This window comes from Phalacrocorax carbo, chromosome 8, assembly GCF_963921805.1.
Source record: "Phalacrocorax carbo chromosome 8, bPhaCar2.1, whole genome shotgun sequence".
NCBI classification, from domain to species: Eukaryota; Metazoa; Chordata; class Aves; order Suliformes; family Phalacrocoracidae; genus Phalacrocorax; species Phalacrocorax carbo.
The window spans coordinates 44,850,217-44,863,843 of NC_087520.1; the positions used below are offsets into that span (position 1 = coordinate 44,850,217).

Genomic DNA, 13,627 nt, shown 5'->3' on the forward strand with positions numbered 1-13,627 from the left:
TTCCTCTGCTGTATCTGAAAAAATATAGGTCCTTCTGAAAAGGTTTTTCCTGCCTCTAGATTCACCTAAAGCACGATGACTGCATTAATTAAATAAGCAGATGTGCGTGCAGCTACTGCCAGGAAGGAAACGCGCTACAAGCAAACCATGATACCTCGGGTGCACGTCGGCTCCTGTTGGGGCAACCTTACCTATTGGTTTAGAGGAGAAATCTCACCATCTTAAAAGATACCCAAACTTTGGCCATTTCTTCTGAAAATTACTAACAAGCAAGTATTTTAATAAAGGGAGAAACAGCCTCGCATTTGCCGCTTCAGCTGGCTGGTCTTTCCAAATAAACCCCACCTCAAACCGACTGTTAGAGTGAAATTTCCCATCCTCTTCCTTCATCTCCCTCTTCTGCCGGCCCCCGCCGCTGCCAAACCCTCACACGTGCCACCTCCGAGGTTTCTGAGAGCTACCAGAGCTTGTCTGTAATCCCCGCTTCTTGCCCAGACAGAAATATGAACGGGAGCTCCACCATGACCTGCGGCTCTCCTGCGACCGCAGCCCTGCTCACAGAAAGCCTGCATGGGAAAGAATTTCGTTTTGAAATGCTGAATCGGACGCGAAATTAAGTGGGCAAAGCCACCAAGAACAGGAACAAACCATTTGATATAGAAAACCCTGGAAAACAGTTGGTATCAATACTGTACTTCAAAAAAAAATCCAGAGCTTTCTGTAGGAAGAAGGAATCGCTGTATCAGTCCAAGGAAGAGACGAGAAACTCGCTGTCCCTGGCTTGGGAGGGGACGGGGGACAGCATCCGAACGCGACCTCAGCGACCACTCCTGGTTAGGAGCTGATAGAGACTTGGCCTTTGCAAAAAGAAATTCGGTTAACCAGTAAGAGGGAAGGGCTGGCGAGTCTGTCTTGGTATCTCTGATCAAATAAAACCACTCTTTTGGTAAGCCGATATCTCAGTCATTTGAGGAACGGGCACCCGAGCGCCACTATCTGCCCTGCCAGCGCTGAACCGAGGGGGCAGAGCTCTAACGCGCTCCTCGAAAGGGGGCTGGGGTTTGGGTTGGTTTTGTGTTTTTCTTTTTTTTTTTTTTCTTTCAGCAGCCCTAAAGAATACTTGGAAAGCAAATCCAAAATATAAGGCAGGGCACACATCCTGTTTTTCTGAAGCTATACAGTTTCTCAAGTGTTATAAAAACGATTTGCCAGTAAGCGAGCCAAATGTATTGGAAAGATGCAAGCAGCGCCTGGGATGGAAAGAAGGTGTTTTTAGCGCGCTTGGGCCAATTAAGATTTCGAAGGTTTCCAAGCACAACCACTCCTCTTAACCCAACAGAAGGAAAGTGAGTTTAGCAACTTATTTAGGGTTTCATTTGCTAATTTGCAAAAACAAGGAGAAATCTTCCTCTGCTCTCCAGCATCTTGTTGGGAAAGCTCTTGCCAACACGCAGGTGTCGCTGCCAACAGCTCAACCCGGCGTGACCCAAAGTTCTCCCTCCCGGTGCCGGCGTGCTACTGCGGCGACGTGGGGAGGGAGCGCGATGCGATCCGCATTTGTACTGAGGCAGCTAAGAGCAGCTTGATTATAATCCTGACATCACATTCTCTGTTAAAATGAACCCGGTAAAAATGCATAATACACTACGTGATAAGCCGAGTTTAAACCACTCCTAAGTGATAAGCCAAGTTTAAACCTGTCGAGTCTCACGTATGGAAAAGTTACCCTGTGGTTCGGGTCCGAAAGAAGAAAAGTTGTGCATACTCTACAAAACTATAGCAGATTAAACATTAAGAAGTAAGGTAGCCTATTTTCCTCCTTCCCCTCAACACAACTAAAAATGCTACTTGAAGATGACTGTTCTCAGTTTTAGCACTGATGATAGCTAGGTCAGAAGCCAGCCTTGGAAAGTTTTACTCAGCAGCAGCTTTAGAAACCATAAATTATCTTTAGACTAAGTTTACGCACTCCCCCCTCTGCAGCGTGTGACTGCCAGCTCCCTTTCTCATGGCTTCTCTTTCGACACCACAGACATTCTCCAAAGCCAGGCAGAGTCTTCACCTAGGCATGGCAGGGCGAAGGCAGGCAGTTTCAGGATTACTTTTGCTAAGACAAGAAGCAGACTAGGTCTGAATTCAAGACTGAGGGTTAGTACTTTCGACACACGGCAGAGCTCACAGCCAGGTAGGCAGGGCCAAAGCCACGGAGCCCGCAGGGGGGCACAGGCCTCTCGGGCTGCACCGCCAGTAGCTTCACTTCCATTGCAATGGGGAAAAAAAATCAAGCACAAAGCAAGCAAAGCTGGATCTCTTTGTAGGCTAAGCCTGGAAAGTTTAAAACTAAGGTGACTCCTTTGAAAAAACTTTGTTTTGAACTCTTTTTACAAATCTAACCCAAAAGAGGTAACAAAAATATCTTTTATTAACTAAATGGTTTCTCCCCCGACTCTTCTCCTCAGGTCTATAGCAGAGACTTGGCACAAACTTCAGCTCCTGAGAATTTAAGTTGCAAAACCTGAGAATAAAACCGGCGGACTCATTCCCTAGACTGAGTCCACATCAGGGTGCACTTGCAGTTTGCTGTTCAGAGCCCTAATCCAGGCCTATGGCTTCACCCTTGTAGTCACAGAATGGACTAATGTGTTGGTCAAAAAGGTAAGCCGCAGGAGAAATGCTGCAGCTTAAAAGGTTAAAATTTGGGATTCTTTTTTTTCCTCCAAGTTTTTGTGCACTTACACAGAGGGAGGTGGGACATTACTTTGAGCCAACCCTCACCAACACATGACACCAATCGTTCCTGTACGTGGGGGCAAATCTACCAAAGCCAAACACGCCTCCGGAGCGGACAGTCGCAGCACTGCTGGTCTGGGTCTAACACAGACATCCACACAGGCCGGCTGTGATGCCAAGAAGGAGTTTGCCTGCATGGGAGGAAGCAGGGATGTCCTCTCCCGACGCCGTTTGGATGCTCGAGGCGAGTGGAGGAAGAAGCTGTGCTGTGACAACTTCGCTCCTCCCCGCGTCTGGCCATCCCTCCACCACCGGCTGCTTTCGCTCAGCAGCAATGCCGATGGCAGCTGCCTCTGTTTCTAACGGCACACCAAACACGGCCTTATCTGGCTCCAACAAGTTTTAGATGGGCTTTCAAGCATGGTAGCTTTTGGGGACAACTCCAGCAGAAAGGCAGATGTTTGATTCGGTAGCTGTCATTCATAGGCTAAAGTGAGAACATCTGCCACTTTCCTCTCAAAGCAAGCTACTCACGTTAAGAAAATCCTGCATCTGAACCCAAATTTCTCAGATAATTTCTCCAGAGCCACAAGGGAATCACAGTGACACAGTCCGCCGCTGCACAAAGCTTTGGGGAGGGCTGGAAGGGGAGCGGTACGCGCGAGTGCTCCAGGAATGCTTACGGGTACTTAAACTGTCCCGATGTTTTAACCCAAAGTTGGGTAAGACGGCCTGCGATGCCTTTAAGCTGAATACAAGCCCTCGAGTGATGTCGGGCTGGGGACGGGAACAGAAATTAATGTAAGGTAAGGCAAAACCTTCCAGGCGGGGATTAGCTGAGAAACCCCTGCTGGGAACTGGAGCGAGTGCCAAATTGTGACAAGAGAGATTAATACTTTCAGAGGCATTACCACTACAAAACACCTGAAGAAAATATTTTCCTAGAGCCTCTCCTCCTGCGCAGCTCGCGGTAGCTGTCTGTCACGTGCACGCGGGAGAGGACACGGCTGCGCTCAGCAGCAGTGAGACTTTTGCCCAGGTATTTTTAGTATCTCTTCCAGCAAAGGGCAACAGCCTGAGACTTCTCCTATGCCATACCTCACTGCTAGGCAAAAATGAAGATAATCCCAGAGATAATTTTATGGGTGTTTTTTCAAGCATTCATTAAACACAAGAAAATTAATTTCCAGACTGTTCCAGAAGTTTCTCTAACTGCTCTTCTCTATACGTTGATAATCCTTTAACGCAACAGAGGTACCGCTCCATTTACAAGCTCCAAAAAATCCCCTTCAGGCAGGGGTTTCAACAAACCTTAAGTAGGATCCGTAAACTTTATTATCAAAGGAAAATGCCTGAAAAAAAAACCTAAAAACATTCTTTTTGCCCACTGTCAGAAAATTCAAGCCTTTGGCCGCATACCGCCTTTTCATTTTCTTGCACACTCTTTCATATCTGGTTTTGGCACTGCCCCTAAGAGGGCTTTGACTCTGGATCTGTCCACACATTCCAGCAATAAATGACACTAACTGGAGTCATTCTTTAAAATATCTGTCAAATATAATTCGCTCACTGTTTCGATTCTCACTGACTTGCCCCCACAGTGCTGGGATGAAGTCATAAATTATATGCCCTGCCACTCAATTTTCTCTGATTGTTTGGTAGAAACTCTCCACTAATAACCAGGGATCATCAGCCACCTCGTGGCTTAAGTGGTTTCCAATCATGAAAGATTTATCCGCTGTGACTTCCAGTCAATCACGAAGACACTGAAATGGCTATCAGGCACTCTCATCTCGAGACCACAGGATGAGCAGACAGACTCCAGGGATGAGGGAAAGCAGATCAGAGCGCTGACTCCAGACACCCAAAAAAATCAGAGGAAAGCAGCGACAGCTGCATACAGAAAAACCCAAACCATGTTTACCTTTGTAAGGAAGTCAAAAGCCCAGGACCAGAGCACAAACTCGGCTCCAAAGAAACTCGCCCGGGTCACAGCACATATAGGGAGCACTCCAGAAGATCAGGTACATTCGAGGAAGATCTGCGTGCCGGGATGACACACGGAGAAGCACATCCCCCACCTACGGCAAGGCGGCACATCCACAAGCCGAGGCAGCGCCCCACGGCAGCCCTCGCGTTCCCCGCTGGAGAACTGCCCTGCACGGTAGACATCAGCTGCCACTCCAAGTCAACAGGGCCCTCAGGGGAAAAGAAGTGGGGTTGTCTTCCCTGGACCATCTTTGAAAGAACATCATCTTCCCAAAGATCAGGCCACTGAAAGACAGGCTCTCAAGGAACAGTATTTATCCGCCAAGGGAAGGGAAGGATCTGACCTGTACAGTTGGCACTACACGAAAATCAAAGTCGAGAAGAGAGAGGTAATAGGTGCTAACTACGGGGGTACTTGGACCCGAGCTGCAGATACACCCACGAGGATGAGTTAAACCAGCTGTGTTCTCGTCAGGCTCTTTCCTCCACAAATCCAGCCGACAGTACCAGGAGCGCGACACGGAGACCTACGTGCTCAAAATCTCACACCTGCAGCCTCCGGAGGTAAATGAGGAGCATCGCTGCGGTGCCCGCTGTTACCTGGCACACTGAAACGGATCCTTCCATCCTGGAAAAACTCAGGTGCGGACAAGGACAGCTAATGTTCGCGCTGTACTCTGTCTCTTGCTCATGTATATTAAAGAGATTAAAATCCACTAAAAGCAAGAAGCCAGTATTATAAGCAGCATAAGAGATTGCTGGGATGAAACAGGCTGTAGACACCAGACAGCGACTGGAGGCAGCGTGCACAGGAGAGGCCAGAGGCAACCGGGCAAGCCGGGGCAGCGCCATACGCTTACACAACACTCCTTCGCACGGCTATTTAAAAGCAGCGTAACGTAGCAGCTTCCCAGAGACAACGAGCGTGCCTGAATCACGGGAGAGAGCTACAGGGAATTAATTGCTCCAGAACAAAAACTAGAAGAGCAAGCACCATTTATTTTGCCACATTCTTAAAATGAAATAAGAAAACATTTAAACACTACAGCTTATTTAGATAATATACACTGGAAGACATCTTTTTACTGCTGGCAGCTTGAAAGAAAAGAACATAATTACAATTCCAAGCATGAAATGAGCTCTCTTCCACACATGCCTGAACCAAGTCTAACTGTTTCACCAGCTGTAGTGAATCAAAGCAGGCAGAATTAAACAGAAAGGACCTGGAAGCAGCAGCTCTTGATGCCTTTAACCTAGTAATTGCATGGCACCTGGATCCGGAAGGACTGCGGAGGATTTAGCAGTTGCAGATGTGCAGCCGATGTGGTGCACGGAGCATTTCATCTCCCTGGAATGCAGGACCCCGAACAATGCATCTGTGTGCTGGCCCACCACACACCCGGGTGTGGGCCCGGGGGATATATAAAAGCTAACATTATACTGCAATTGAAAAGAAAAAAGCCACAGCATGAGCTTGACTCTTGTTTAACTAAGAGAAAAACAATAGCAGCTTTGGTCTTAAGTATCTGCCAGAATGACCACTAGCCACTTCCAGATACATTCTTTGTTCAAGTACTTCAATACTAGGTTGCTTCATCAGCCGCTTAAAATCAAAGGTACAAAGGGGGCTACTGAACCTAAACCCATGGTGACGTTCGCACCTCCAACTCGTCAGAGAAATTGTTACCACTGCCCTAAACTGGAGTTATTTGCGTTACACCCCTATAGCAAAATCAAGTACTGAGTTTTCCCACTTTGGAATTTTAAGCATAGCGCAGAAGTCCACCCGTCTCACACCTCGCATCGGTTTCACAATCAGCTTTCTTCAAAGGATGCGAGTCCTTACAGCGCACCATTAAAAAAAGGAATCCCAGCCGAGCTTCCCTCATGGACCCTGGGAAAGGCCCCGCACACGGGTGCCTTGGCCTCGCCTCCTGCACCGCAGCCCCGAGCGGCCGAGCTCCGGCTCTGCCGTTCCCCGGGAGCGGCCAGGCTCGCTGGCTCGGCTGCGAGCACCGTACGCACGCGGTGACCGAGCCGTCCCTCCAGCCACAGCAGTTACATCACCCGCATGGCAAAACAAAGCTGAATAAAAGAAGTAAAAACTACATAGGAGTTAACATCGTTAGACTACGAGTAACTCTGAGCTTGAGCCTACATTTGAATACAGGTTTCCACAAGTAGCTGGGAAAGCTGCTGTCCGTCTTTCTGCTGAGGAAGGAGGCGAAGCCCAGCCGAATGCTCTGTGAATTTATTCTGACCTCCGGTATCGCCAAGGCAATAATCTGGCCAGTGCAACAGCATCAGCACTGCTGTTAGAGGCGTGTTCTTAATGTGTCCAGGAAAGAGAGAAGACAACAACTCTCAGCTGAAAGAAGCAGACGTTTCCCTTTTCAGTTTGTGTATGTACGCGCACATATACCTATATTTCTGTAAGCTCACTTGGTTTTGAAACAAAAGCAGAAGTACCGGCACAGCCACCTCGCGCAGCGCCGCAGAACGCCCTGCGTTGCTGCACAACGCTATTGGCACCTTCCTGGCATTTTTCAGGCTGGCACTAACAGACCACCAACGCGCTCGCCAGCCTGCAAACACAGCACAACGTCCCCGGGAGCAGGGCGCTGGCAGGTACCGTGGCAGTAAGCAAGACTTAATGTCACTATATACCCGGCTGGTCAATTATTTCCCTTAAAGGAACGCGAAGGTAAGAGGTATGCCCCAATGCCCCGGGACCAGAGAGACGGCGAGCTGGCAACACTTCAGCACTCGAACGTACAAACCCGATTGGGTCTCTATTGCAGAAGAGCTGCTCCCTGCCACCCACGCACGGCTTGGCCGAGGCAGCCAGGCGGGACTGTGTCCCCTCCTCCTCCTCTAATCGGTATTTCCACAGCAAAGACTTCACCTGAGAATAGCCCAGCACACGGATTGCTGGCTTAAGCCTATGACCCCAAGAGAGGACACAAGCGGCTTGAGGGGGACGGGTGTAGTCTTCTGCTCTGCACTCAGAGGGCAAAAGAAAAGCAGTTCGTATTAAAAAGACAGTGTAAGGTCACTTTTGTATCATTTTAGCTCAATTCAACTGTAGTATTTACGTTTCAGTGATTTCAGTTGCTGCAATTTTAGCTAGTGCATTAAACTTCATGTAAAAGGTTTAAAAATAGGATTGGCTACAATAAATTAAAAATAAGACCTGACTAAAACAGAAGTGAGGTACATTCTACATAAAATCACACAAACCTTAGTGTACATTGAGAGGTATGTGTGTGTATATATATGCATATTGACTTATTCTGCTTTAAATCATCTCTGCTACAGAGATCTTTCCTTCCCCATTTTTCAACCCCAAAAGAATTACCATTTCTTTCCAGACAAGAACTTCTGCCAACATTCTGGAGGGCTGAAGTCCAAACCACACATAGTTCAACAACAGCAGAGTTGAACAAAAAGGAAAACTATAGCTTTTTTTATTATTATTTTAATTATACCTTGTGAAAGTATGGCTGAGCAGGGAAAAAAAAGAAGTCAAAGTCATTGATTAATTCCAGAGTAATGAAGGAGGTTTATGGCACCCTGGAATATATATTCTACTAAGTTCGTCGGATTTATCACCAACCTTTAATGTCTAAACTCAAGGTGGCTCTAAAGAAAAGCATACACTACTCTGCAATTCTAATACTAAAATGGCTTAGAGTCCACAAATTAATACTTTTACAGGCAAGGGTTTCATAACTAGGTCAAAGCAGGGGGGTGAAGTTTTAAATTCCTACTCACCCAGCAGAAAAAGCCAGGATCAACCTCCTTTCCCAGGGATCCCCAAGGTTTTAACAGGGAAAAAACCTCCAACTTTGCAAAACTGCAAAATACAGCCCTCTTTCAACGCCGATTAATTGAAGCCTCTCCAGGACCGTGGCTTGAATTATGACCAAACTTCCTGCTAAGCTACAGAGCACAGCTCATCACCGTCATCATCAGAAACGCGAGGTTTTCAGTAATGAAAAAGAAAAATCTGAACCTGTAACAAGAGGCAAAGCTACAAAGAATCACAGCAGAAAAGGAACTGGAAGAGTGCAAGTGGTAACTATAACTACTCTAAGGTATTTGATGGACTTCACTGGGTTTTTTACCTTCAAATGTTAAAGCCATGAACGCTTACGGTTGTAACAAAAAAATGTCTCGCTGCTTTGCCCAGTACACTCTGTCCTCCGTGTTTATATCTGAGAGTTGTTCCAAAGAAATGTAATAAGCACTATACAAAAAAAATATAGAGTCCAGTGTGCTCTTCATTCCTCTGAGCTACTGTAAATTAAATATGAATATAAAAGCTATTTCTGTGAGCAAAGGAAAGCTCTGCACAGGGAAGAATTCTTCTTTCTAAGCTAAAGTTTCCCTAAAAAAAGCATTCACTGCAGTGACCCTAACCTTAAAGCCACCACTTTCTCCTGGGGCAGGGGCGTTAGCAGCAGCACAATATTCTGGAAGACGCTAGACTTTCCTGCGTCCCTGGCCAACAGTATACCATTTGTATGGTGAGGACGCAGAAAATCCCCAGGCTCACAATCTCATTTGAATCCAAATTTTTTTTTCTCTTCATTTAGCATTACAGACCAGTCAGTCTAAGTCTACAGCAGCGTCTCGGAGGAATCCAAACTTCAGACTGTCAGCTTGACGCACCAGGAAGACACCACCGATAGGTGATCAAACCAGCAGTTAATCACTTCGCTGACAACTATTTTGGTGTGTGCAAAGCCATCAAAGTTGAGCTTTTTTGTTCACATAATTTGCTTACTAAATTTTGCTACAGTGCCCAGAGGCATTTGGGCACGCAACGCTGAGAAATAATTATGCTTCAGCCAAGGCATGTGAGTCGCGCAGCGCTTCGCAAACACGTCAGTGGAATTCCAAGCTACGATTATGCACAACTCATTGCTCTAGTTATCTGTCTTGAAGATCTAATTAATCCTCTTGCTCATCATCGCCTAAGCTTACACAGGAGTGTCTCAAAGCTTGGTGGTGTTTCGCAAGTATGAAAAAGAAATAGATTAAGCAGCTCTGAAGACTACTGTGGGAAGAGACTGTCAATCCACATTCTTCTCATCCCGGCTGGTACAAAGCACCACACGGGACTCAGATGAAAACTTCTCCTCTGGTCCCCATCCCACGCTCCCTTCAGACCATGGCAATAAGCCCCAGTAACAGATATCTTGCTCCAGCAAATCTAATCTGCACTTTGCGTATGACCTTGAAATAGGGGACATTTAAAAATACATATGCATGTACACATACAGCCGCGTACGTACACCCAGCGCTCGATGTATTTTAAAAGCTTTCCTACCTTCAGTAAGATTGAGGTCAAGGGAACGAGGAAAACCGCTCTATCTTTAACCAAACCTTCGAGTGTTTCATTCATCTTCAGGTACTCCTTACATTAAGCACTAAATAACCAAGAAACTGCAGGAAGAAAGGGGAATTCAGCTGTGCGATACCTCGCTGAATGCAAAGCCCAGAGGAACTGCTACGTCCCTGCTACCAGCTCATGTAGACAGAGATCTCCTTTCAGGCTGTTGTAAAAGCATCATTAAAAAGTCAAGGAAAAAAGAATTCAGGGCTGGCCAGCTGCTACGTCCAGATGCAGCCCTAACTGTTGACAGGAAAAGGATCCATGATTCCACCCCCCCTCCCCCCCAATTTGTTTTTGTTTCTATTTCGTCAAATTATTTACTACCTGTTGTCATTTGATTTTGACTCCACATGACTTTTGTATAGCATTAAATCTGTGTCATGTTAATGAACATCATTTACAATATAAGAACAAATAGCCTATCGGTCTCCGAAGTTAGTTGCTCAAGATAATTCCGGAGCAGCAGAGTCAGTTTATTCCTTCATTATTACCCAAGAGCAAAGAAAGCTTTCATTAAACCTCTCAGAAGTTAAAGTTCCAAAGCAAAGCTCTCCAGTGAATGTTTTTCTACTAACTTGAAATACATTTCTGTGACTATTTATTTCCTACATTATCTTCAACCAAAATGTGCATTTCTTATTACAACACTTAATTCCAATTAAGAAAATGTTGAAAGGCTTCCTGCAAAAAAACAAACACAGGATATTAGCAAGACTACAAGAATGAGGTAAAAACTACTGAAGACAACAAAATTATTTTCTTCTGACTGTGCAACATAAGAAGGAAGTGTATTTCTTATACGACACCAGCAATAAGTCTAGGCCCAGCAGAGAATAACCAGAGCTATTCAGCACTGACCTTTTAATCCTTGTACCATTAGTTTAAACAGCTGAAAAGTTACATAAAAACAACCAAAACCAAAGAACTCCTCCTGCCATACCTCCCCACATCCGCCAAACTGACCAGCTCCTCTCATTTTTGCAGTTCCCTCCGAGCGTTTCCCCCCCGCGTTTGTTGTGGGCGTTTGGCCAACTGCTCGAGCTCGGCTACGCCGGACTGCGAGCCAGCCTAGGGGCCGAGCTCGAGGTGGCCAAGTGCACGCAAGCACATCCAGTCCTCACACTGCCATCCCGCCTTCCCCCAAACTTGGAAACAAACTGAGCATCGAGACTGCTGGGAAATTCAGAATTAAGGTGAAATGTTATCATCTGAAGCCCAGGAAAGACACAGATAATGTACTCTTAAAACCACCTGAGCTCTGCCCCAGAGCCCAAGCCTCCCTGCAAGATGCAAGACAGTGTTTAGACTAACGACTTTTCCTAAAAACCACTGCAGCCTGCAAGTATTAAAAGTTTCTAAGGGTACACAAGGAATTGATAGTGGCATGCCAGGTCCTTCTTTATGGCAGCTACAGCTGCCAGGAATAACAGATGCACCGTTCTGGGCTTCTTTGTCAATCCTTAGAGATCACTCCTATCCTGCAAATCCTCCAAAATATTAATTACAGCCAGAACCAAGTTCTCCAAGAGCCTCCCTGTTTCTTCATCGTATCAGGGCTGCTCCCACACACAAGCCGGCTGTGACGGCGAGGCACGGGACCCCCTCTCACCCAAGCGTGGCTCCCAGCCTTCCCCAGCACCCAGGTGCTTCCAGCAAAGCCCACATAGATACAAAAGGCTGGTCGGGTCATTGCTACTTGTATATTATTGCAAGGTAATACTGTATTTTTACGTAATTGTATCACAGGATGAGTCCAGACACACACGTCATGTCGAAACTCCATCAAAACCCAACAGTTGTTGTTCTAGATCAGACAAAACCCAACTTCTGCCATCAGTGGTGAGTGCGCAGATGGTACGAAGCTGGGAAAACCGGCCATCACCGACAGAACCCTCAGGCATACACCCTGGAGTTCAGGTAACCACCAAAATTAGCGTTCTGAAAACCAAACTCTGGTGATACGGGAGGGGAATAAAAACTCTGAAGAGCACCCATCCTCGGGCTGCCAAGTCCTTCCAGCTTCCCCCCATGCGACAGCACCGAAGACAACCCCAGTAACCGGCACCTCGTGTCCCAAAACACTAACACCACTATATGATGTCAATCTGGTTTGAATCTGCAATTTAAACCTCGAAGTGAAATCCCAGCCCCGGCTAACTCAGGGTACAACATGCATTAGTCTGTCTGTCCTACAATCGATACTCTCCGAGCTCCTGTGACTCCTACATGACAACCACTGGAGCTGCCTCCAGACCACCTCTCCCTCCGTGACCCTAATTACCAGCAACGACTGAGACTTAACATCAGAACTACCAAAGCCAGCCCACTTGGATTATTAATTCCCTCGGACAAAAAAACCCAAATAAATAAGAACCCATGACAAGTTTTACCTGCAAAAGCGAACACAACATCCATTCACAGTGGTGATTTCCTAAAATAAACTGCACCCATGCCCACCATCCCCCTTCCTCCGAGGAGTGGTTACCCCAGAAAGGTGAAGTTGCTGTTTGACAGGAGACCCCCACGTCCTGACTTCACCAGAAATAGCTGTTGTGCCCCAAAGTAACCTCTAATATTGGTAACTATTTAAACTTCAAATAAATTTAGATGAAAGATTAAATAATGTCATTTTGCCTTTCCGGCACAGTGGAGATGTTTGTCTTTTATAATGAGGGAGCCCATAAAAATAACAAGGGAGGAGATTTACACCCAAACTCCTCAAAAAAATAAAGAATGAATTACTGATTTTTGCAGCTACTTAGTGGTAGGAACAGATGGTTACAGGCAATAGTATTGACAACTTAACAAGCTACCACCCCCAAAGGTGAGCTTCTAAGTCTGTTCCAAATTCAAGAGTTAAAAGCATTACAGCCGAGACCGCTGCTCTTGGGGGAAGCGGAGAGTTTTAGCCATTCCCGCAGCGCTTCAGGAACCTGCTGTCCTCCCAGCCGAAGGGCTGCGGCTCCCCAGAACGCCCCGGCGCGGTGGCCTGCAGCCACCTCCCGCACCCCAGATGAGCCCGGGCCGCGGTGAAGGCAGGCAACGCGGATGAAGCGGTTCTGGGTAACAGCAGAGCTTTCAGATTTGCCTGCCAAGCCAAAGCCGCTCCTGAGGACAGAGAAGCCAGGCGTGCCAGCTTCCCAAACACCCAGGCGCAGGGCGACGTTCCGGGAATTCGAGCCCCTGGCTCTGCCACGGTGAGCACAGACGACAGCCTGCACCCCTCGCTCGCGCAGATGTCCACAACAAGATGCAAGGTTCTGCAAATCCCCCAAGAAATCCCTTCTCCCAGCTCCTGTACATCTCCAGCAACTGGAAACAATTAGCCTACACCCAGCCTCAATCCAAGATCAAAATACTAATTAAAACATTAACTCATTATATACATTTCAATGAAGTTGTCTTTGAATTTCTGCTGGAGAAGTCCAGCAAACTACTATAAAACAGGGACAGCATGCAGCATTGCAAAAACTGTCAGAATACCTGACTTCTCAGGCATCTAATTAA

The 13,627-nt window shown here is 46.7% G+C and overlaps 1 protein-coding gene across 4 annotated transcripts in view; it reads right to left on the reverse strand.

Moving 5' to 3' along the window:
* Window positions 1–13,627, reverse strand: part of ANKRD11 (ankyrin repeat domain containing 11) — a 158,530-nt gene that overhangs the window by 111,306 nt on the left and 33,597 nt on the right. The gene's annotated exons all lie outside the window — the stretch shown is intronic.